General features: G+C 34.6%; 1 pseudogene; it reads left to right on the forward strand.

The window, feature by feature from the left end:
* Positions 1-12,959: 12,959 nt before the first annotated feature.
* The window catches only part of LOC128133476 (serine/threonine-protein phosphatase PP2A-5 catalytic subunit-like), a 48,143-nt pseudogene continuing 35,273 nt past the window's right edge, over positions 12,960-25,829 (forward strand).

The following is a 25,829-nucleotide window of genomic DNA, read 5'->3' on the forward strand; positions in this document are numbered from 1 at the left end:
TGTGTCGGTAAACCACACACGCTCCACTAACTTCTTAGCAAGGGTGAAAAGTGTAATTTCATGGGATTGCATCAATTCACTTTTCATAAAGTAACTAAGATTGGGAATTTTGAAAAACATGTAGTTACTTTGTATTTCATATTATACTTTTAATGAGAAGATAAGGTTGTCCTATCCTACCCGTTCGGCTAACGACCCTCCACCGATCAAGCAAGCGGTGGGTGTGAGTGTACACCCATTAAGCGCTATTTTATAGGCAACAACCTTATACCTACCTTATAGACCGGCTTCGTGAATGAGGCCTACTAACGGTAAGACTAGCATTTTAATTATATATATATATATATATATATATATATATATATATATATATATATATATATATATATATATATATATATATATATTGGTCTTGTAATATTATATTAGTATAGGGTTGAATTTTAAACTTGTAAAATTCTAGGGTTTGAAATTTAAATTGTCTAAATTAAACTTTTAATCACAAAACATAAATTTAAAAACTTGAGGGCAAGTTTTAAACTTTTCAAAACATAGGGGATCAAATAACAAATAATCTAAATTAACATGTAATCACATAATTATCCATATTTGATTTATTTAATAATTTCTTGCAAAACAATTTACCAATTTAATCAAAATAATTAATCAATTATCACATAAGGAAATAAATATTTTATTAATTGATAAATATCTTCAATTAGATCAAGAATATACTCATGTATATCATAAAATCAGATTTATATTGATCTAATATGATAAAGGCAAGTATCTCAAAGATAAACAACAAGAAATCCCGATATTTGCTCTTTCTAACGCTTGGACTCGCCGAGTACCCCAATGGACTCGCCGAGTCGAGCCTACTCGCCGAGTCCATCAGACAGAAACATAAAATTCGAATTTAGCAAGCATCAAACAAGCAACCAATGCATCAATTCAATAGAAACCAATCTAGGCTCTGATACCACTGATAGGTTTTAGCCATATGAACATTCCTATGTGCACATGCAAACCTTAATGCTTGGATCTAGGTTTCTCTAATTGAACATGCATTGAATCCAAGACTTCTAATGGCTAATAGAGTATAATAATAACAAGAAATCAGTATTAGAAGATTACCTTGAATCACTTGTTTGATCTTCTTGTTCTTGGAGCTTTAAAGTCACAATTGTCACTCCTCTAATGGCTTACAAACACCAACTAGCAAGAGGATGATTTGAGAGAGAGGAGAGAGGATCAAGAATCGACCAGGGTTTCTTCTTAGAGCATAGGTGTCGATTCCCTTGACCCTTAGGGTCTATTTATACTAGTGAGGCTCCTAGGGTTTCACCCTTAAACCCTAATTGGATAACTTAGGCCCTAAGTAATCCAATACCCTAATTGATAAGCCTTTGGACGATTTCTAGGCCTATCCATAGCCCTTAAAACCGTCCCCCTTTATCCATAAGGGATTTATAGCCCAAAGTACAACTATCAAACACTTGACAGTTTATGCCCCTTTATTCAATTAATCTCTTTAAGTCACCAAATTAATTCCTAATTAATTTATGACTTATATTAATCAAATAATAATATTATTATTCCTTATATTATTCTCATAATATATTAATAATATTTCTTCTCTCACAATAAATCATCCTGTCAAGTTGCTATGGTGAAGGCAACCCAAAAGGACCATGCACAACCGGGTCAAATACTTGCCTAATATAGTTGCAGCCTTAGACACTATTCCAACAAACATAACATAACATATATGAGTATTTTGAAGAAAACTTACTTGAGCTCGGCTGATTGCACGCATCACACTCCTTGTTCTTTATCAAAACTCTTCATTTTAAATATTTAGAAAAATTATTTTCTTGTAAAAATCTTTCAAACCCCAGATTTGAGTCCAGACACACGTGAGAGTACGTCTGAAATTCTGAATCCCTCAAACCAGGGCTCTGATACCAACTTGTAACATCCCAAAATTCAAGACCAAAAATTTCATTTTTAATTAAGTTATTATAAAACCAACCGTGGTATAAGGAATACATCCATAATAACATTTCATGTCAATACCAAAGTGTCAATAATCAAAACATGTTATTAGAAAACAATATCATAGTGTAATCCCAAAAATCTCATGTACGGAAAACATAGTGTGATGAGCTGCGATCGAGCTGACTCATTCCTTTAAAAACGAAGTACCTGAAAACAAAACTGAAAACCGTAAGCATGAAGGTTAGTGAGTTCCCCCATCATACCACATACCAAATAATAATATATTATCAGACATACCGCGGTGCACGGCCAACCCCTGTCAGGCATATCTGGGTGCCCGACCTACCTTGCTGAGCATACCGGGGTGCTCAACCTACCCTGTCAGGTATACTTGGGTGCCTAACCTACTCTTGTCAGACATACCAGGGTGTCCAACCTACCCCTGTCAGGCATAGATGTGACAACCTGAAGTTTGCTCCATCGCCGTAACCCGTTTACGTCCATAAAATTCGTCTTTTTCGAATCATTTCCGTTTACATCTTTAAATTAAGTCATTTATTTCGAGACTTCTATTATGACTTAATTGGTATCCAAACCCGTTAGAAACACATGAAAACGCCCCAAATTATTATTTGGAAAAATTTTAGTTTTATTCCGTCGGGTTATAAACAATTAAATCAGGGTACGACCAAAAGCCCCGTTTAACGTCGGTATCGGGTAGAATTCCACCGTGTCTCAAATCCAAACCATATATAAAGTTGATTAAGCATCATTTTAAGCCTTTTCATTCTCTCTCTAACCTCTCTCCTCAAATCCAAGTTCTTGATCCAAAATCACTCATTTCAAGCTCCAAATCATCAAGGTAACTATCCTAGCTCCTAGTATAACATCTTTAGCCTTCAATTTCGTGTTCAAATCATGGAATAGGACTATAAACATGTGTTTACAGCCCTGAAACAGCCTTAGGCCGTGAACACATGCAAATGGGGTTTTTGAGCCTTAAAACCCTTCCAAACCACACTTGGAGCTTAGATATGGCTTAAGGACTTATTTGTATGGACTTGGAACACCTTAAACTCATCATTTAGGGATTAAACATGATTTTACTGCCCAAGAACATGCTTGGGCCGTAAACACCAATTCATGGGGAGTAAACTCATTGTAAAGTGTTAAGATGCCACTTAAACACATTAAAAGCCTTGGAATAAAGTCTAGAAGCAACCACAATCAAGTTAAGGGCCTTAAACATGCTAAAAACGCCTCCCTTAGGAGTCCACGGCCGTAAACCCCCCAAGAATGGGTTCCTGGGCCGTAAACTCCTATAAATGGGTCAAATGGTGCCCTAAATTCACCCCATGGCTTGTAAAATGACTTAGAATCACTTGTGATTAATCTAGGACCACCAAAACACAATAAGAATGGGTACTTAAGAGTTTATGGCCATAAACTCCTAGTTTACTGCCGTAAACTCCTCAAATGGTCCTTAGATTGTCCAAATTACTTTCCAATGCCCCAGAACCAAACCTAGCATCACCCCTCAAATGTTATAAGGCCATTTAGCACCCTAGAACACCCCACCATGAGTTTACGGCCGTAAACTCATGGGGAGTGGGTCATTAGGTCCGTAAAATCTCTTGGGAGTTTACTCTTGAAGAGTAAACTCCATATTCGAGCCATATACGTCCATAGATGTCACCCGGGTCACTCCAAACCCTTGAAATGAAGTGTTTTCGCAACTAGAAGTGTATATCCTCAACTAATTAGTAGTTCAAAGCCTAATTAGATACAGATGTGTATCTTTTCATATTACATAGGAACCTCGCATGTTTTCAAGCCTCGAACCGGCGTTTAGCATCCTAGTCGACACATTCCTCGTCCGGTGAGTTCATAACCCTACCCTTTTTCAATGTTTTTCAATGTTTTCAGGGGGAATACAAGCAAAAGTACAAGAATATCTTGTACTTAAATTCTTTATTTCATTTGAATGGTTTCATAATCCGTATACTTTTAACAATCGAAAACATATTAACAAATTGTTTAACTTGCAAAGTTAGCTTTCAAACCGATTTCAGTTCTTATTACTTAGTGTTATACTTTATTTTTCGCAGTTGATTGTTCACACCGTTACTGTTGAATTCATAGAACATTTGTATTGTCCTTGATAAAACACCCCTAGATACGAGTGTAAAGGACAGGTGTCATTAGAACTTTTATCAGGTCCTTGATAATACTCCCCCTAGATTCGAGAGTAAAGGACTAATAAATTAGAAAGTTTTGTATTAATATTATAATTAATTTCATTAAACCTAAGATTTGAGTTATGTCCTTGATAATAGCCCCTAGATACGAGAGTAAAGGACCAATAACATTAATCTTAGAACTTTTGATTTGTCCTTGGTACGCTCCCCTTAGTTACGAGAGCGAAGGACTAATAGATTAGAATGTTCTATTTTATTATTTTAATTTCATTAATCTTAAGATTGGAGTAACGTCCTTGATAATACTCCCCCTAGATTCGAGAGTGAAGGACTATCCCTGTAACCAAAATCTCCTGGAGGGAGAGCGTGACTTGAGTGTATAGATCTATACGGGACTGACTATAGCGCACCTGGCTGCTAGCTACAGCCGAACCGAAAGTTTCAAGGGTGACAAAAGTCATAAAAAGATACTGGCCCCGTTCCGAGCCTTATCTAGTCTGTAGTATGGTTATGGAACTCGCAATCAGGATTATGAAAACTTTATACTTATTTATTAGTTTTATATACGTGTTAAAACTAATGTACTTTTAAGGGTAACCAGACTTTCAGGAAACTTCACGCACACACTTTAAGTATGGTAGAAACTTGTACATTATTTTCAGATTCGATAACCAATCACAAACTTTTTAAGGAAAATAAGGGTTTTTCCTGGGATAACTGAACTTGTTCTTAACCAGGTTGTGTAATAATCAGATAACTAAATGTTCTTAACCAAACTGTGTAACAAACGGATAACTAAACTTTACTTTTAAGAAAATATGAGATTTTCTTGGATTCATAACTTTTTCATAAAACCGAAAGGAAACTCATTCATTTTCAGAAAAACAAACCGTTTATGAACTCACCAGCTTTATGCTGATTTTCAAACTGCTTGTATTCTCATATCCGCATTATAATGGTACCCCGCGATCTTTTGGAGAAGACGGAACGTATAGAAGACTCGTCTCAACTTTTGTTCATATGTTATATATGTATAACACTTGTAACACTTTAACTTCAAACAATTGTAATAATTCTATGTAATGTAAAGTTTTGTGTTTACTATGCTTACTATGTACATTGGTTGCGAGACTTCATGACGTCCTCCGCCCCGGAACGTTTCCGCCTTCGGTTTCGGGGTGTGACAGATTTGTATCAAAGCCCTTGTTTATAGTGAACTAGTATACCAAACCTTACATGGTATAAGACTATAAACATAAAGGGACCTAAGTGCTCTGAACTAAAAGTATACTTCAAAATATAAGTATTTTAAAAAAGATACAAGTATACCTAACCGTCGAGATCCGTAACTACAAGTAGAACAAAACATAAGTAAATGGGTGTTGTACGCTGCAGTTAAACCTGGGCAGTTATGTAGTCGTGTCTAGGGTCAATATAGCCTTATCAACTATATTCATTCGAGACACGGCCAACATGTGCTTGGGAGTGACTGTGGTGTTCAGCAAGCCTAAAACTTACCCAATACCCAAACAACGAGCCATTGTCATAACAAAGCGTGAAATACTATGGGAGTATTTGTAGATCCAACTTCATTGTAGAAAATCCTCATTCAAGTGTTGCCCCTTGATCATTCTTTTAGCGATAATTTATCCGTCTTGATAATTCATTCCTGCTTTATCGCTTAATAGAATTCTATGTCTGTCATAAAGAGATATCCCTAGTTTCATATCTCTTGATTCAATACAGAGGACTTATCATCCTCTATTTCCTGATCTTTTTAGATCAAGATGTCTCCAAAGAAAGGACCTAGCCCAAGGAACAATAACTCTCCGCCACCATACTCTCCTCCGTTTGACCTCGTCTTATTTCAAACAGCTGTTACTGCTGCTGTGACAGCTGTAATGACGCTTTTGAACCCTAGCAAGTCCAGTGGACCAGGAAGTAGCACCTACCCCCAAAACCATGATGACGATCAGAAACAACCGAATGAGAGTAGTAAGAGTAAGAGAGTTTTCTGGAAAAAGCGAAAGGGTCAGAGTTCACAAGGACCCTCCAAGAAGCATAAAACTATGGCAATCCAAGCTGCTACTAATCCTACCGCTGTTCCTACAACTCGAGCACCTACCAGTAGATATGCTGGTACCCTTCCTCGGTGTGACAGGTGTAAATACCACCATAACCCCGACCAATGCCGTGATTTGTCATGCTCTAACTGTGGTAAAAAGGGGCATACGATTCGATTCTGCAAGGCGCCAGCCCAACCAACCAATCAAGCTTCCGGAGCACGTGTCAATCAGACCTGCTACAGGTGCGGTGAAATCAAGCATTTCAAGCGAAACTGCCCAAAGGCAACAACCACCAACAACGCCAATAACACTGGGATAGCTCTGGCAATAAAGCCGGAAGAGGCAGTTGCCGATCCCACCATCATCGCAGGTACATTTCTTCTCGACAATTCTTATGCTCGCATCCTTTTCGAACCTAGTGTCAAGGAATTTTTATTAGTCATTCATTCAAATATCTTCGTAAACATAGTCCTCGTCTAGTAACCGAAACATCTACCGTCGAGATGGCTAGCGGCGAGAATGAGTGCACTAACGATTTATTCCGAAGCTGTACCCTTACCTTGAGTGAACATTCTTTCCTCATTAACCTAATGTCAGTTTCACTAAAGAGCTTTGATGTTATCCTTGGCATGTATCGATTGAGTCCCGATCGTGTTGATATGCTTTGTTATGAAAAAGCTATTCTTCTCAATCTTCTCTCTGACCAGACTCTCATGACCCATGGCAATAAGCTTAACTCTAATCTTCGTATCATTTCCTGCATCAAAGCTCAAAAGTTTCCCCGAAAGGAATGTCATGTACTCCTAGCCCATGTAATCAGTGAGAAACAAGAAGTTAAAAACCTCGAGTGCATCTCCGAAGTGTGTAATTTTCTTGATGTCTTTCCCGAAGAGCTCCCGAGAATTCCTTTTGAATGTCAAGTCGAGTCTCGTATCAACTTAATCCCTGGAACTACCCCCGTAACCAAATCTCCATATCGCTTTGCTCCAGCAGAAATGCAGGAGTTATCCAGTCGGCTTAAAGAATTGACCGTCAAGACCGATATCCTCTTTCCCGAATAGATGACTCTTCGATAAATTTCAGGGAGCCAGCTACTCCTCGAAGATAAACCTTAGGTCAAGATACCATCAGCTACGAGCTCACAAGGATAATGTTTCCAAGATAGTGTTCAGGACTCGATATGGTCACTATAAGTTCGTAGTGGTACCCTTCGGTCAAACCATTTTCCCCTGGTCATGTAGTAAGCGATGAAGACATACCCGTGGACCTTTACAAAAATCAAGGCGATAGAGAATTAGTCGGCACCGAAGATACCCACAGAAACCCGTCAATTCTTGGGTCCAGCCGGCTATTATCATAGACCCACCCAGAAATTTCTTCCAAAATCATCAAATCCTTAACTACTCTGACACATGAAGATGTACCCTCTTGTTGGAGATTGTGTTCTGTTCAAGGTCTTATCCCAGAAAGGCACGATACACTTTGGAAAAACGCGTAAAACTTAACCGAGGTACATAGGACTTTTCGAAATCCTCGTTAGGATCGGTTCCATAGCCTACAAACTCCGACCACCTTCAAAACTTAGCAGCATCCATTCGGTATTTCACGTCTCCATTCTTAAGTAGTGCCTATCCGATGAAACCCGAGTAATCCCTTTGATGAGACCGAAATCAACGAAAGTCGGAACCTCATGAGAGAACCAATCGAAATCATAGATCGAGGGATCAAACATACGAAACAAAGTCATATCCCAACAGCGAGGGTTCGCTGGAAAGCCACACTAGGACCCGAATTCACTTGAGAGCGCGGAAATCCAACAAAGTAGAAGTATCCGTACTTTTTTCCGAATCCATGAATTGTATCTAAAGTTTGAATTTCGGGATGAAATTCCCTCTAACGGGGGGATAATGTGACAACCCGAAGTTTGCTCCATCGCCATAACCCGTTTACGTCCATAAAATTCGTCTTTTTCGAATCATTTCCATTTACATCTTTAAATTAAGTCATTTATTTTGAGACTTCTATTATGACTTAATTGGTATCCAAACCCGTTAGAAACACATGAAAACGCCCCAAATTATTATTTGGAAAAATTTTAGTTGTATTCCGTCGGGTTATAAACAATTAAATCAGGGTACGACCAAAAGCCCCGTTTAACGTCGGTATCGGGTAGAATTCCACCGTGTCTCAAATCCAAACCATATATAAAGTTGATTAAGCATCATTTTAAGCCTTTTCATTCTCTCTCTAACCTCTCTCCTCAAATCCAAGTTCTTGATCCAAAATCACTCATTTCAAGCTCCAAATCATCAAGGTAACTATCCTAGCTCCTAGTATAACATCTTTAGCCTTCAATTTCGTGTTCAAATCATGGAATAGGACTATAAACATGTGTTTACAGCCCTGAAACAGCCTTAGGCCGTGAACACATGCAAATGGGGTTTTTGAGCCTTAAAACCCTTCCAAACCACACTTGGAGCTTAGATATGGCTTAAGGACTTATTTGTATGGACTTGGAACACCTTAAACTCATCATTTAGGGATTAAACATGATTTTACTGCCCAAGAACATGCTTGGGCCGTAAACACCAATTCATGGGGAGTAAACTCATTGTAAAGTGTTAAGATGCCACTTAAACACATTAAAAGCCTTGGAATAAAGTCTAGAAGCAACCACAATCAAGTTAAGGGCCTTAAACATGCTAAAAACGCCTCCCTTAGGAGTCCACGGCCGTAAACCCCCCAAGAATGGGTTCCTGGGCCGTAAACTCCTATAAATGGGTCAAATGGTGCCCTAAATTCACCCCATGGCTTGTAAAATGACTTAGAATCACTTGTGATTAATCTAGGACCACCAAAACACAATAAGAATGGGCACTTAAGAGTTTACGGACGTAAACTCCTAGTTTACTGCTATAAACTCCTCAAATGGTCCTTATAATGTCCAAATTACTTTCTAATGCCCTAGAACCAAACCTAGCATCACCCCTCAAATGTTATAAGGCCATTTAGCACCCTAGAACACCCCACCATCAGTTTACGGCCGTAAAATCATGGGGAGTGGGTCATTAGGGCCGTAAACTCTCTTGGGAGTTTACTCTTTAAGAGTAAACTCCATATTCAAGCCATATGCGTCCATAGATGTCACCCGGGTCACTCCAAACACTTGAACTGAAGTGTTTTCGCAACTAGAAGTGTATATCCTCAACTAATTAGTAGTTCAAAGCCTAATTAGATACAAATGTGTATCTTTTCATATTACATAGGAACCTCGCACGTTTTCAAGCCTCGAACCGGCGTTTAGCATCCTAGTCGACACATTCCTCGTCCGGTGAGTTCATAACCCTACCCTTTTTCAATGTTTTTCACTGTTTTCAGGGGGAATACAAGCAAAAGTACAAGAATATCTTGTACTTAAATTCTTTATTTCATTTGAATGGTTTCATAATCCGTATACTTTTAACAATCGAAAACGTATTAACAAACTGTTTAACTTGCAAAGTTAGCTTTCAAACCGATTTCAGTTCTTATTACTTAGTGTTATACTTTATTTTTCGCAGTTGATTGTTCACACCGTTACTGTTGAATTCATAGAACATTTGTATTGTCCTTGATAAAACACCCCTAGATACGAGTGTAAAGGACAGGTGTCATTAGAACTTTTATCAGGTCCTTGATAATACTCCCCCTAGATTCGAGAGTAAAGGACTAATAAATTAGAAAGTTTTGTATTAATATTATAATTAATTTCATTAAACCTAAGATTTGAGTTATGTCCTTGATAATACCCCCTAGATACGAGAGTAAAGGACCAATAACATTAATCTTAGAACTTTTGATTTGTCCTTGGTACGCTCCCCCTAGTTACGAGAGCGAAGGACTAATAGATTAGAATGTTCTGTTTTATTATTTTAATTTCATTAATCTTAAGATTGGGGTAACGTCCTTGATAATACTCCCCCTAGATTCGAGAGTTAAGGACTATCCCTGTAACCAAAATCTCCTGGAGGGAGAGCGTGACTTGAGTGTATAGACCTATACGGGACTGACTATACTGCACCTGGCTGCTAGCTACAGCCGAACCGAAAGGTTCAAGGGTGACAAAAGTCATAAAAAGATACTGGCCCCATTCCAAGCCTTATCTAGTCTGTAGTATGGTTATGGAACTCGCAATTAGGATTATGAAAACTTTATACTTATTTATTAGTTTTATATACGTGTTAAAACTAATGTACTTTTAAGGGTAACCAAACTTTCAGGAAACTTCACGCACACACTTTAAGTATGGTAGAAACTTGTACATTATTTTCAGATTCGATAACCAATCACAAAATTTTTAAGGAAAATAAGGGTTTTTCCTGGGATAACTGAACTTGTTCTTAACCAGGTTGTGTAATAATCAGATAACAAACTGTTCTTAAACAAACTGTGTAACAATCGAATAACTAAACTTTACTTTTAAGAAAATATGGGATTTTCTTGGATTCATAACTTTTTCAGAAAACCGAAAGGAAACTCGTTCATTTTCAGAAAAACAAACCGCTTATGAACTCACCAGCTTTATGCTGATTTTCAAATTGCTTGTATTCTCAGGTCCGCATTAGACAGGTACCCCGCGATCTTTTGGATAAGACGGAACGTATAGAAGATTCGTCTCAACTTTTTTTCATATGTTATATATGTATAACACTTGTAACACTTTAACTTCAAACAAATGTAATAATTCTATGTAATGTAAAGTTTTGTGTTTACTATGCTTACTATGTACATTGGTTGCGATACTTCATGACGTCCTCCGCTCCGGAACGTTTCCGCCTTCGGTTTCGGGGTGTGACAATATATGGGTGCCCGACCTCCATCTGGTTTATCTCAACCGGTTCCGAGGACTATTTCACCCCTACTACTACCACATAATAACATATCATGAACATACTGCTAGGCATGCATAGGTACTGTCTACCTCTTCGGTATCTTTCAACCGGTATACGGGGACTATTTCACCCCTACTACTACTAACACATATATCATAGCATCCTATCACATAAAGCATATCAGCTACTGGCAAACCAGACAATTATCAAAAAGACAATCACCTACTGATGGGTCGACATTGGTGCCTTAGACCCACCTCTGCTGGAAGGTAGCTCGCCTTACACTGCTGAAGTCCCGCGGACAAAACTCAAGCTGCTAGATGACAAATTCCCGAACTGTCAACATCAAAATAACACCCAATTAATAATTGGGTTCCAATTCATAACCATCAGTCCATGTTTGGGATAAAATACTACTTTACCCCCAACTTAGCTTGATTCAAGCCCAAGGACCAATCCAAAGGCCCCAAAGTCAAACAATGAACCAAAGCCCAACATGTGGCCCAATCTTCCAAATTGGGCCCAAACCTCTACATGGTCTTACCCTAAGGTCCAACCAGTTATTCCAGTCCAAACATTTGGCATTCCAATGGTCCAACATCTCATAATCATCAAGGCCCAGTTATGGCCCATGTATGGCCTCATTTTCCAAATTGGGCCCAAACCCCTCACATAGGCCTTACCCTAAAGCCCATCCAAATATTCTAGTTCATATGATTGTTCTTGGATGGCCCATCAATAGTGTAATCACCAAAGCCTAATAAAAAGACCCAACTTAAGGCCCAAGCAAAATTAGGGTTTTCATATAAAATGACGATTAGGGTTAAGTGTTTCTTACTTAACCCATTAAGTCCATCATCCAACTAGATAAATCATACAGTGTGTTCGGGTGTCATTCATGATTCAATTCCAATGGCCCAATATGCGGATCCCGATAAGTCCAACCAACAAATCCAAAATTAGGGTTTTCTAAACCCTAATTAGGGTTTCCAACCCAATTGCGTGCCCATTAGTCCAATAATTAGGTTTTTAGGTCAATTAGGGTTAAATAAGTCGGGCACCACCCACTACCACCTCGGGTAGTGGTGGTCAACGACGGCTCATAGCGGCTACCACCACTTCGTGGTGCTGGTTATGATTTTTGCTAAAAAAATGTCCAAGCATCCCTAAATAACAATCACACACACAAAAGCACACAACCACCCAAGGTGCGGCAGAATGGCGGCGTGAGGTGGCAACCACCACCTCACGGCGGTGACGGGTTATTTTTCTTGAATAATCTAGCCATACAATACATTTTACAACACAATATCTAAATAAACAAACACACACAAAATAACACACACATCCACCCTTGTGGTGGCCGGCGGTGGTACAAGGTGACAGCCACCACCTCACGGTGGTGGTGGTGGCTTTTCCTAGTTTTTCGGCCGAATAAAACACACATACACGCCTTTGCTCGGAGGATGAAACCAACCACCCACCTGGTGGCGTGCAACGGTCGGAGGGTGTCAGTCACAACGAAATTGCCGCAAGGCGGCGACGGCGGACAACTATAGTGGCACAAACGGTGGCAATAGTAATGACTTACATCAGTGGCAGCGTACACGCTTAGCGGCACCGGTGGTGTTGCTGATGACGGTAACTGCGTGATTCTGGCGACGTGAATAATGGCAGAACAGAAGAAGGGACGAGGTGCTTCCAGGAATGGCAGCAACACTTGCCACGACGTTGGTCTTTAGCTATCTCGGCTTCACTGGTGGCAACCGTGGTGGCATTGGACCGGTGTTTGATCTCAACAGTAGGAGTAGCGGTGGTGCTAGATGGCGGCTCCTAACGACGCCACTGCTCCTCGGATTCTCCAACCGGTGCAGCTTCACTCTCATTTCTTGTCGGTCTTCGATGTTGCTGGTGACAAGGGTTGCTCGATGGTGCTAAGTGGTCGGAGAACGAACGAGGTGAATGGTGGCGGTGGTCGGAGGGGGTGGGAGGTATAAGGAGGGTGGCGGCTGGAGATAGTTTATGAGGGTTTGGGTTGGACGGGTGGTGACGGGTTATATACCCTAATCCCCTATAAACTTTATCCCATAATAATAGAAATGGTCCATCCTTCCCCCTTTTCTTTCAAAACGAATCCATAATTTACCCTTTTACCCCTCAACATTCTAAATTCATTTCAATTTAGGTCCAATGATCAAACTTCAGCCATGCTAACATTTTAGTACCTCCTCCTCTCATTCTTTTCAACTTAAGTCCCAATAATTACCATGGAGCCCCTGTCTTCATAAATATTTACAAAATGAATCCAAATTTTACCTTTTAACCCCTAACTTCTAAAATGATGACAGTTAACTCCTCGAAACCAACACCTTGCTAAATTATTATTTATTTTAAGGCTACTATTCATTCATTAATTTGTTTGTCTATTTATTTAATAAACGGAGTGTTACATCCTTTAACCTTTTTTCTTTGTATCTCTAAACAGATAGTTGTAAAAGAATTAACTTTAACATGGAAATAAATTAATTGTTGAAGTTTTTGATTGATTATGTTTCTTGATTAAACTGCAGGGGTAGTGGGCAGATAATTAGGAGGAATTGATGGAAAATCAAGCATTTAAAGGGATCTAACCGGTTGTACATGTTTTGTTTTTCTATAATAAATATTGTGCAATATTAGCAATGTATTACATTTACTTACTATTTGAATGATTATTTGTATTCGATATATTAGTGCAATGAATTATCTTTCTTGTTTATTGTATTTTATTTTGTATTATGAGACTTCTAATGTGTTATTTAATTTGAAAATTACTACATCTATAAAAATATATAATTTTTAAAACATTTAAAATCATGACACGTAAAAATGTGTGTCGTCTTTCTTTATGAAGGGGGTTTTAATGATACGCAATGCGAGTCGTAAATGTGCATCGTAAGGTTACGACACGCAAATGTGTGTTGTCTTCTTTACGACAGGGCCTTCGTTGACACACATTGTGTATCGTAAGAGCGCGTCGTAAGCTTACGACAAACAAATATGTGTCGTCTTCCTTTATGACAGGGCCTTCCTTGACACGCAGTTGCGTGTCATCTGTGGCTTTTATGACACGCAATGCGTGTCATTAAAGGGTGTTTTTGTAGTAGTGAGCTATTTAAATTGATGATTTTGTTCATGATTATTTCATATCGTGATCTTTGATTATGAATTATTGTTGAGTAAAAGGAGTTTGATTTGTCCTCTATGAATGAATTTGATGAAATCAATGGTACGATCGATAATTTTGAAAATTTTGAATCGATATATTTGTCACACCCCCAAACCAGAATGACAGAATCGTTCGAGGGCGGATAACTTCATGTAGTATCATAACAGTTGAGTAAATAGTAAAGAAAGTAAACACAACCATCATAAATATAATTTAAAAAGTTACATAGTTGATTGTAATACATGTTTCAAAAGAAATTACATTATGATGATATAATAAGTTTGAAATTTGACGCCTTAGCGTTCCTTCCCCAAAAGCTGCGATTTACCTGTATTACTGAATTCATGAGAAATAAAAGTAGTTTTGAAAAAAGTGTCAATAATTAAGTTGGTGGGTTCATATGCATTTTGTATAAGAATTATATGCCTTTTTGTATAAAGTAACCGGGTTTGTTTCTAGAATATCCAATATTTTCTATAAATGAATGGAAGTTTTAAAAAGTTCCAAAAACCGGAATGCATAAGTATTTTCCATACCTAAAATAGTGCAAGTAGATTTATATATGTATATATAATCACTAAGGCATTTGATAGCCCCGTAAATCAAATGTTTTAATACTTCATGTGACTTTTATAACCGTACTATTGACCCAGACTGCCTGTCACCATGTTCTTCAGGTGTTGGAATGATATGACGTTTGTCACCCCAGACCCGCCGGTCCAACTGTAGCTAACAGTTTAGGTGTGGGATTGTCAATCCCGTATAGATCTATACGCAAGTATCACGCTCTCCCTATAGGAGATTATGGTTTATAACACGGGACTTGAAATGCATACTTGAAAGTACGTGAAGTTAAATGTCTCACAAAAGTTTGTATCAAATAGATATACGTATGAAAAGTCCATTTTTCTTGTAAATGTAAGTATTTTCTCTCTATAGTGTTCATAGAGTGTAAAATATCATGAATATCTCATAACAATATCTATTATAGTTTTTCAAAAGTGTGTTTCATTTGAATGATAAACATTAGTGTGTTACCAACTTTGCATGTAAAGTAAAACATTTGTAATAACGTTATTTTACTTATTTAACTTTTATACATAAAATGTAGATAAAGCATTTGAAACTGTATGTAACGATTTGCATTTTAACATAAGTTTTTCTTGCGTTTCACTTGTATTTTCCCCCTAAAATATAGTAAAAACGTGAAAATATAGGGGTATGAACTCACCAGGTAAATTTGATGATTTGAAGAAAACGAGACTTTTCTCGGGCATCACTTCGACCGGAAAGATGTCGATTTCTCCGAAATCTTGGGGCTTCGAACTTCCGTCAGGGTTTGGATATGAAACCGGGATCTCGGGATAGTCTCGAGAGGGTAGAAGTATGAAATTTGAGGAGAAATGTGGTAAATTAGCAATTAAAATCCGGAGCCTTCACACTCTTTTTATAGTGTTGGACACAGCCTTGAACGCGGGGCATTCCCTCGCACGTCATGGGTTACGAACTTCGGACTTGACAGGCGGATGGGACTAGCTCTGGGCTCCGAACGCGAGGCGTTCCCTTCGGACCAGCCTCGAAGTTTGCGCCCCAATCTTTGAAGTTTCGTAACTTTTGCGTACGAGCTCCGTTTTTGACGTTCTTTATATGCACATGAAGGTGAGAATATACTATACAACTCTTGTTTAGACTTTGTCGGCTAATTTTGAATATATTTTTAATGTTATATTTTTAATAGGCCGGGACTGGAAAAATCCGTTAAAAATCTGTAACTTCTTCATCCGACGTCTGTTTACGTCTGTCTTTTCACCGTTGTACTACTATTGTTAAGATCCTCAATTCTCGTTTAGGTTGCGTCGGCTAAAATTCACTCGATCTTTATTTGGAGTTTTTAGCTGTCTACCGCTATATCCGAAACTTCGAAAAATCATAACTTCCTCATACGAAGTCAGTTTTGGACGTTCTTTTTGTGTATGTTTACGGCTTAATGATATCTACAACTTTCATTTAGATACCTAAGGCTAAAAAGAATTTTATTGGAATTTCGCATTTTATGCTTAACGGTGTTTTCCTGGTTTTGACACGGATCTTTGATTGGTCATAACTTCTTTTTTATAACTCGGATTTGAGTGTTCTTTATATTTTTGAAAACCTTGACACGATAACTATCATTTTATGTATCCCAACTGAGACTTTTGAACATTTCATTTCTGACACTATTTTATATATTTATTAATTCAAAATAGATTACAATACATGACTTAGGTCATTACATGGACTTGAAATATTGGGTTGTCACAATATCAATGGTTGATATTGATGAAATGATTCGTGAATTGGGTTGTGTATTGGAGAATTCTTGACAAATTGGTGTTATTTGATTCTAATTTGTGCGTTATATCAAAATTACTCATTCGTGTGCTTGGTAAGACACATTGGTGAAGAACAATACAATTTTTATTTAGTGAATTTCAATCGGAAATCTTTGGCTATTATTCAATTTGATGTTTATATTTAGTGGTTTCTGGCAAAAATTGTGGTGGTGGAAGCGGTGGCTTCTGACAATGAGTCATTGAAAAAGTCGAAATTGTATATGAATTTGGAATTTACACATTTAAATTGACTTGGTGATTCAATTTAGTGCACTAAAATTAATTTCTAGCATAATAGTGATAAACAGATGAAGAACATAATGATTTTACGTTGATAATCATGTTTGATCACAAAAAATGTTTTTGGAAGTTGAAACTTTGGTGTTTGTGACGGTGGATTAAGTTTTGCATAAGTGGGTTTATAATTTTTATTTTGGGACTTAACATGAAAATTATCGCAAACCATAAGGACCATTCGTGTAATTTACTCTAAAAGGACACATATCCTGCTTTTAGGTTGTGGGGAGTGGTCACAGCCAAACCACCAGCCAACTCAGTGTCACATAGGTGTTTTATCATTCCACAACCAACCCACTAGGTTGTGGAAATGGTATTCACCGGTGAGTTGGTAGTGAAGAGGCAAAAAGGATGAGAGAGGAGAGAAAATGTGAGGGAAATATAAAAGAACCAATCAAAATGTGCGTCTTCTTCCATCTTCTCAAAAACTACATCCCACTCCATAGTCAAACCACTAGTCCATGGGGCGGTGTTCACCGGTGAGTTAGTGTGCCGCATGTATGCCACATAGGAAACTCACGTGTGGGTTGACACCTACTCTGGATAGCCTTATTGGATGTCATCAATTAACCCTAATTATATATTTTTTATTCATCTTTCCTCTTTCTCTCTCTTTCTCTCTCTCTCTCTCTCTCTCATATATATATATATATATATATATATATATATATATATATATATATATTAATAAAAGAACAGTTTTATTCTTCTTTTGACATGTGTCATCCTATTAAATATCCTAATTAATGCATATTTTATTCTCGTTTTACCATTTGTCATCTTATTAAATCTCCTAGTTAATGCATGTCACTTGTCAACCTATTGACTTCGTATTTCAAATTTTAAATTTTAAATTTCTCATCTAATTATATTAAATTAATAACAATAGAATAAAATTTAAAATAAAATTAATACAAATTATAAAATGATTACACGGCATATATATATATATATATATATATATATATATATATATATATATATATATATATATATATATATATATATATATATATATAGGTGTAACGTGTTCCCTGTATATTGTTTTGTACACTTAAATGATGACATGAATATACATGGATGATTCGCAAAGCAGCGTTTTAATATATTCTTCTATATTACTTACTGTAATAATAATTTCTTGAAACTTGTGGGTGATTTGTTATTATTAACCAAATATAAAAATTTTAAAATACCATTTTATTGTGTATAATATATGTATTTTAAGATTTTATATTCTATAACCATTTAGAACTTAATTGCAAAATGTTGACAAAAATGTTGGCTCCTGCCGGTTGGTGTCACCGTGTACGATGTGATGTGACCTTAATTATAAAAAGTAATTGAGATTGACTTATTAAGGTAATTAGCTTTTTGGTTTGTCCATATTTAGTTAACTATTTTTTTTGTATATATCTAGATAATTTTTTTTTTGGAAGTGTTTCTATATGACCATTATGAGTGGCTGTAGCAGATTATATCTGATCATAATGGTCATATGTGAACACTTCCAAAAAATTCGTTACCTAAATGTGTACAAAAAAATAATTATCTAAGATGTGTACAAATCGAAAAGTTAATTAGCTTGATAAGTCAATTTTTTTTCTTTTTTATTTTACCTTCTAATCTTGATTTGGTATAAAATTTAATCTAAACGGTAAATATTTTTAAAACCACACCATTTTGGTAAATATCTTTTTAAAATATGCTATTAAAAAAACTCTAGATTTGACATGGAAAAAAACATATCGTAGGTTTATAGAATTTTATTGTTTAAGATATTAAATTTAAAAATTTAAATTTATTAGAGACTAAAAGTATCAGAAATGGAGACCAATAATATATATATATATATATATATATATATATATATATATATATATATATATATATATATATATTATCGTTTGATGAGTTAAAACTTTGATTGTTGTTAATAGAATTTTCATGTTTTGATTTGCATTTCAAGTTATGGTTCTCTAATTTTTTTTTCTGGTATAAATTTTCTTATCCTGCATGGATTGTGATGCATTGGGTTGTGGTGGTGGAAAATTCGATGAAGAGACATTGGGTTGTGGTATTGGTTTACAAAGTTGAATGACCAAAAAAAGAAAGGATGATGAAGACGTCGATGTCACTAAAGATGGAAAAGAAATTGAAGTTGAGAAAAATGAGAGATGAGATGGTAACCGGTGGGACCTAAATTAAAATTTTCAAATATGGTTTCAGGTTTAGCGTAATGAGATATAGATATGTAAGGTCTATTAAAATTTTTAAATATACAAAAAATAAATACATAAATAAGAAAGTTAATTAAAAAATAAATTAACAAGACCAAACATACAACAAAAATATATAATATGGATCATCCGAGTTAAAAAATAAGTTAGGTACCAAATGCACAAATTACCCCAAACGACAGGGACCATTCGTGTAATTTATTGTTATCTTTTTGGTTTGTTCACATCTAGGTAACTATATTTTTTTTTACACATCTAGGTAACGAACTTTTTAAAAGTGTTCACATATTACCATTATAACCGGATGTAACCTGTTACAGTCGGTCATAATGATCATATGTGAACACCTAGGTAAAAATTCGTTACCTAAATATATACAAAAGAAAAATTATCCAGATATAAAAAACCGAAAAATTAATTACCTTAATAAATTAATTTCCTTAAAAAAACCACCATTGCAAATTATCCAGTAAAAAATTGTTGGCTCAATGGACTAATTTAATAGACTAGTATTACTAGTGTTTTTGTTTGGACTCTCCACTCCACTCTGAGCACTTTAGGCCCAAAGTTGTTACAGATGTTAGACCATATTATAAATGGTCTCTCGGTTTTATAAAACCTCTCACCGTCACACCGTGTACTAAATAATATTTGCACAGTAACAAGTTCAGTTTATTTTTTTTTCCTTTTTTTTGCATATATATATATATATATATATATATATATATATATATATATATATATATATATATATATATATATATATATATATATATATATATATATAACCCGTGGGAATCACTGTTATACAATTAATTAAACTTTTAAAATAAAAACTAAAAATTATTAATAAGTTATTTTAAATAAATTATTAATTAAGAGATTTTTTTAGTTATATAAATTTTAATCTTTGATTTAAATAAATATGTGAAATTATATCACTTTATAATTTGTATTAAGTTTATTTTAATCTTTATTCTAATATTATTAATTTAATGTAATTAGAGTGAAAATTTTAAATTTTGATATTTGAAATGAAGAATAAATAGGTTTACAAATGTCATGTATTAATTAGAAGATATAATATGATGACAAATATCAAAAGGAAAATAAAATATGCATTAATTAGAAGGCTTAATAAGATGACACATGTCAAGAGGAGAATAAAACTATTTTTTTATTAGAGAGGGACATATATATATATATATATATATATATATATATATATATATATATATATATATATATCCCTATTCTAATAAAAGAATAGTTTTAATCTTCTTTTGACATGTGTCATCATATTAGGCCTCCTAATTAATACACATTTTATTCTTTTTTTGCCATGTGTCACCCTATTAAATCTATTATTTAATGCATGCCACTTGTCAACCTATTAATTATCTATTTCAAATTTTAAAATTTTCACTTTAATTACAATAAATTAATAACAATGGAATAAAAATTAAAATAAAGTTACTACAAATTATAAGGTGATATAATTTCACATATTTATTTAAATTAACGATTATAATTGATTAATAATTTTGTGTTCTAACTATTATAGTTTAATTAATTTTGTAGCCGTGATTTCACGGGTTATAAAGTAGTATGTATATATATATATATATATATATATATATATATATATATATATATATATATATATATATATATATATATATATATATATATATTGTGAGGTTCAATAGAGAACCATAATTAACCAAGGAACCAAGGAACCAATCTTTTTTTCAACTTTTATAACTTATTTTTTATCAAAAAAAAAAAAACTAAAAATACAGAAATTCATAACTTTTTATCCTATTTCCAATGATATAAAATTCGATATTTTTTAAGTCAAATTCACAATTAATGTGAATCTTCGAAAATTCACAACGTGAGTCCGGATTCACACTGTGATTCCGAAAAATATTTTTCACATTCATAATGTTAATATATGAATTTAGATATTTTTAGATTTTTTTTTGATAAAGAATAAGCTCTAGAAATTAAAAAAAAGATTTGGTTTTTGAAGAACCCATAATTATGGTTCTCTATTGAACTTTTCCACACACACACACACACACACACACACACACACATATATATATATATATATATATATATATATATATATATATATATATATATATATATACAAAACATGTTTCCTTAAACTATGCTAAGCATTACGTTAATATATAAAAAAAAACATAGTTTTTTTTTTGTTTTTCTTTTTTTGTTTTTTTGTTTTTTTTTTTTTTAACTTTTAAGAAGCTATTTTTATCGAAAAATGATTTTAAATATACCAAAATTCATGATTTTTTATTCTCTACAAATAGACATCCATATTGATATAGTTTTAAGATAAAATAAAAAATTTATTTTCTTTTTATATTGTCAGCTATCGTTATTCATAAGTGAATAAAAATGAATCAGGTTTTACTACAGTAGATTCGTTATTCACTTATGAATAAAAACTATGATTAATTTTTTTTACAATTTAAGTATCATTCATATATGAATATAGCATATACTAAACATAGTATATTTATATTTAAATATTAGAATATTACATAGTATATTCACTTGTGAATGTTAGATGGTATTTTCATATGTGAATATTATCTAGTATTACATGGTATATCACATGAGAATAGTACATAGTATATTCACTTGTGAATATTAGATCGTATATTCACTTATGAATAATAGTTGGTATATTCATATGTGAATATTGCACAATATATTCATATATGAATATTAGAAGGTGTTTTCAGAAATATATATAATTTTTATATGTTATTCACATATGAATATCATACAGACTTGCATATTTGTTTTGTGTTTTAATAATCACATATTGATTCAGGTGAGAAAACATATTCATATATGAATATAACGTGGTAATTTAGTTTATGCATTTCATCAAACAGTTGGAGTGCATACAAGTTAACTTTTTTAAAAATACGATAAATATGATACTTTGACTATTTAAATCTTACAAAATAGTAGATTGGTAGAGAAATATCTGAAAATTTTCAAACAAAAAATGATTTGATCTTTTTCTAACCTTAATTTCGATGTTTTATTTGATGATCGATGTTGAATGAATGATACAAATTGAATTTTTTGTTGATTATCGATGATGTTGATCTAATGATGCTGGAAGTATAATTAATCATAGATGTTGAAGATATGCTCGTATTCAAGGAGAATTGAAGGTTGGATTGAAAGAGCAAAAAACGAATTTTTGTTGTCAACTGTTGAATGATGTTGATAAACGTGTTATAGACGAAGATCGATGATTGATTAACACAGGATGACGTTGATCGATGATTTAATTGAAGAAATCTGGATGATTGTTGAAGGTTGGAGGAGAAATTTGGATGATAACGATCGATTAGAATGAATTTCAACTGTTATCTAATTTTCTACACTTACGTATTTGTGATTGAAGGCTATTATATCATATTTACAAGTTTGCCACCGTGTCTTTTTATGCTTAGATTAAATGAGTGGCTGAGAATGATTCCCCCATTCTTAATCTTTTTTATTTTCTCAATTGAACCCACCTATATATATATATATATATATATATATATATATATATATATATATATATATATATATATATATATATATATAAAAGGTTTCCATATTTTATGAGATTGGTCTGTAAATATGACTGCATACCTTTCTTTAGTTTATTTTATCTGTTTTGTTTAGTTACAATTTAGAATTGTTAGCCGACACTTAGTTATTTTTTAACTTATTGGTGTTGTATTATATTTGTGTGTTAAAGCTCACATGTATAGCTCCTTGTGGGTAGTTTTATAATTCGGCCCATGGCCATGTATGTTGCATTAAATTATTCCTATGTGTAATGCTAATTTGGTTTATAGGAAAATATGATCGACACATGGTATCATAGCACATGCTATAATCCTAGCCCTAACCATCGACCTTTTGACTCCTTCAACACCTTCTGCTTGATACCCTTCCCTTCTTCCTTCCTTCTTCTTCTTCTTCTTCTTCTTCTTCTTCTTCTTCTTCTTCTTCTTTATCCTCTTCCATTCTAACCTCATTCAAAGGCTACTCCAGCTGAAAAGCCATACAACATTAAGAATATCAAATCGGTCGTTCCATTAACTCTTGATCTCAGCTGTATGAACTATGCTGATTGGAGGGAATTGCTTCTCACACATTGCATCAAGTACGGGATATTCGATCATCTTGTTGACTCCAACGATAAACCTAATGATAACGAATGGAATATAACCAATTCAATTATGAAGTCATGGCTTTATGGAACCTTGTCCCCCTGGAATTCAAATTTGGAAGAGTCTTGAAGATATCTTTCTTGACAACCAAAGATGCAAACGTGATTCAGCACGACAACGAGCTCCGAAATCCGTCATAGAATATTTTACTTGAATAAAGTCCATCACTGATCTTCTTGATAACCGGAGGAAGACATAGTGACCTATTTACTCAGCGGTCTCTCTACAAAGTTCGACTACGTTACAATTATGATTTGTCATAAGTGTCATCTTGTAACCTTCGTGGAAACGAGGTCTTTCTTCCTCGAAGTGCAACAGATGGAACACATAAATCGTTGTCTCGATATAAAGCTCTTTTTCCGACGTTGGAGATCCTCCTCAAGACTTCAGTAATGCTGGAGGTTAGGTTTGGTGCCCTTGGCCAATAGCCTCGATATAAGTGAAAGTACTTGTGATTTGTACCCCGTAATCATCCCCACACCTAAAGCCTTTGCATCCATCAGCTCATCCACGTGGCATCATAGACTCGGCCACCTCTGGAAGATATTTTTCAACATTTAATTTGTAGTTCTATTCATTTAATAATAAAAAACATTCCATGTTATGATCATCATTTGCTCTGCCTAAAAGATTGTTTTGTCTCATTTTGAAATTGTTCATTTAGACATTTTGTTCTCACCTTTGTAAAGTTATAGTGGAATAAAATATTATATTATTTTTTTTATTAATTTTTGCATTGTTGTGTGGATGTATCCTCTTAGACAAAAATCTAATTTTTTCCCCCAAATTTCTTCACTTAATTAAATGCGCATATTAAAACTCAATTCCAAACCACCACTAAAACTTTCCAATATGACAATGGGGGCGTATTACAATACCGAAATTCATCATTTTTGTGACTCAAATGATATTCATATGCATATTTCATGTCCTTATACCTCTCAACAAAACGAAAAATTCAAAAGAATTCTTTGTACGATCAATAACACCATTCATAATCTTTTATTTTAAGCCATCTTCCACCAACATATTGGGTAAAAGCCCTTCATATGGTGACACATATTCTAAGCATTCTATCATCCATCACCCTTCAAAACAACACTATGTTTCCCCAAATCTTTAATAGTTACCTATCATACTCTTATTTTTGAGGCTTTAGATGTCTTATCTACCACCACCTTAATAATACTAACAAACCTTCCTTGCGATCAACTCAATGCATCTTTCTTGGTTACCGATCAAACCACATTTTTTTTTTCGCTTCCTTGATCTCCCTACCAAAACGATCATCATTTCTCGTGATGTTACTTTTGACGAATCCATTTTCCCCTTTTGTTCCACGACACGAAACCCATTCCCTAACTATGAATTCCTTGATGTTGATGATCACAATATCTTCAATGATCCTTTTCGATCATTTCCAAACCCATTCGATCACACCCATCTTCCTTTTATTCCTGATATCTTTTATCATTTGTCTTCGGTTCATGAGCCTCCGATCTCCCCATCCACTCCGACAACCCCTACTTTCAAGACGGTTACCACCTGTACGACTTCAAGAACCTCTATGGTTGTTCTTCCTACTTTCGCTCCAATCCGCATTCACCCCATGGATACTTATCTCTAAACACATTCAAAAACTAAATCTTCACACTAACACCACTTCTTTAGTTCGTCGAAAATACTCTCATGACTTTCGAGATCCTAACTGGTTTAAAACTATGCAGGATGAATATAATGCACTTATTTCTAACGGTACTTAGGTTTTTGTACCTTGGCCCCCAAATATTAATATTGTTAAATGTAATTGGTTGTTTAAGAAGAAACTTAATGCATATGGATCCTTAGCTCGATATAACGCTCGTCTTGTTGCTAACGGTCATAACCAACGACTAGTTGTTGATTGTGATGAGACTTTCAATCCAATTATCAAACCAACCACCATACAAATTTCTCTTAGACTTGTCATATCTCATCCTTAGGAGTTTATCAGTTAGATGTAAAGAACGCTTTCCTTCATATTCATCTTTAGGAGACTGTTTACATGCATTAACAAACCAAATTTTGAGACTATCATCACCCATATCACGTATCTTCTTTATAAGTCTCTCTATGGTTTAAAGCAGTCACCTCAAGCATGGTTTCACCAATTTTCTCTGTATGTTACGCATTATGGTTTCTCTCACACTCAACCAAATTCTTTTATGTCCATATATCACCAAGGTACTCATAAAAATTATCTCATTCTCTTTGTTGATGAAATTGTGTTAAGTGCCTCATCTACTATTCTACT

The sequence above is a fragment of the Lactuca sativa genome, chromosome 4, assembly GCF_002870075.4.
Source record: "Lactuca sativa cultivar Salinas chromosome 4, Lsat_Salinas_v11, whole genome shotgun sequence".
Lineage (NCBI taxonomy): Eukaryota > Viridiplantae > Streptophyta > Magnoliopsida > Asterales > Asteraceae > Lactuca > Lactuca sativa.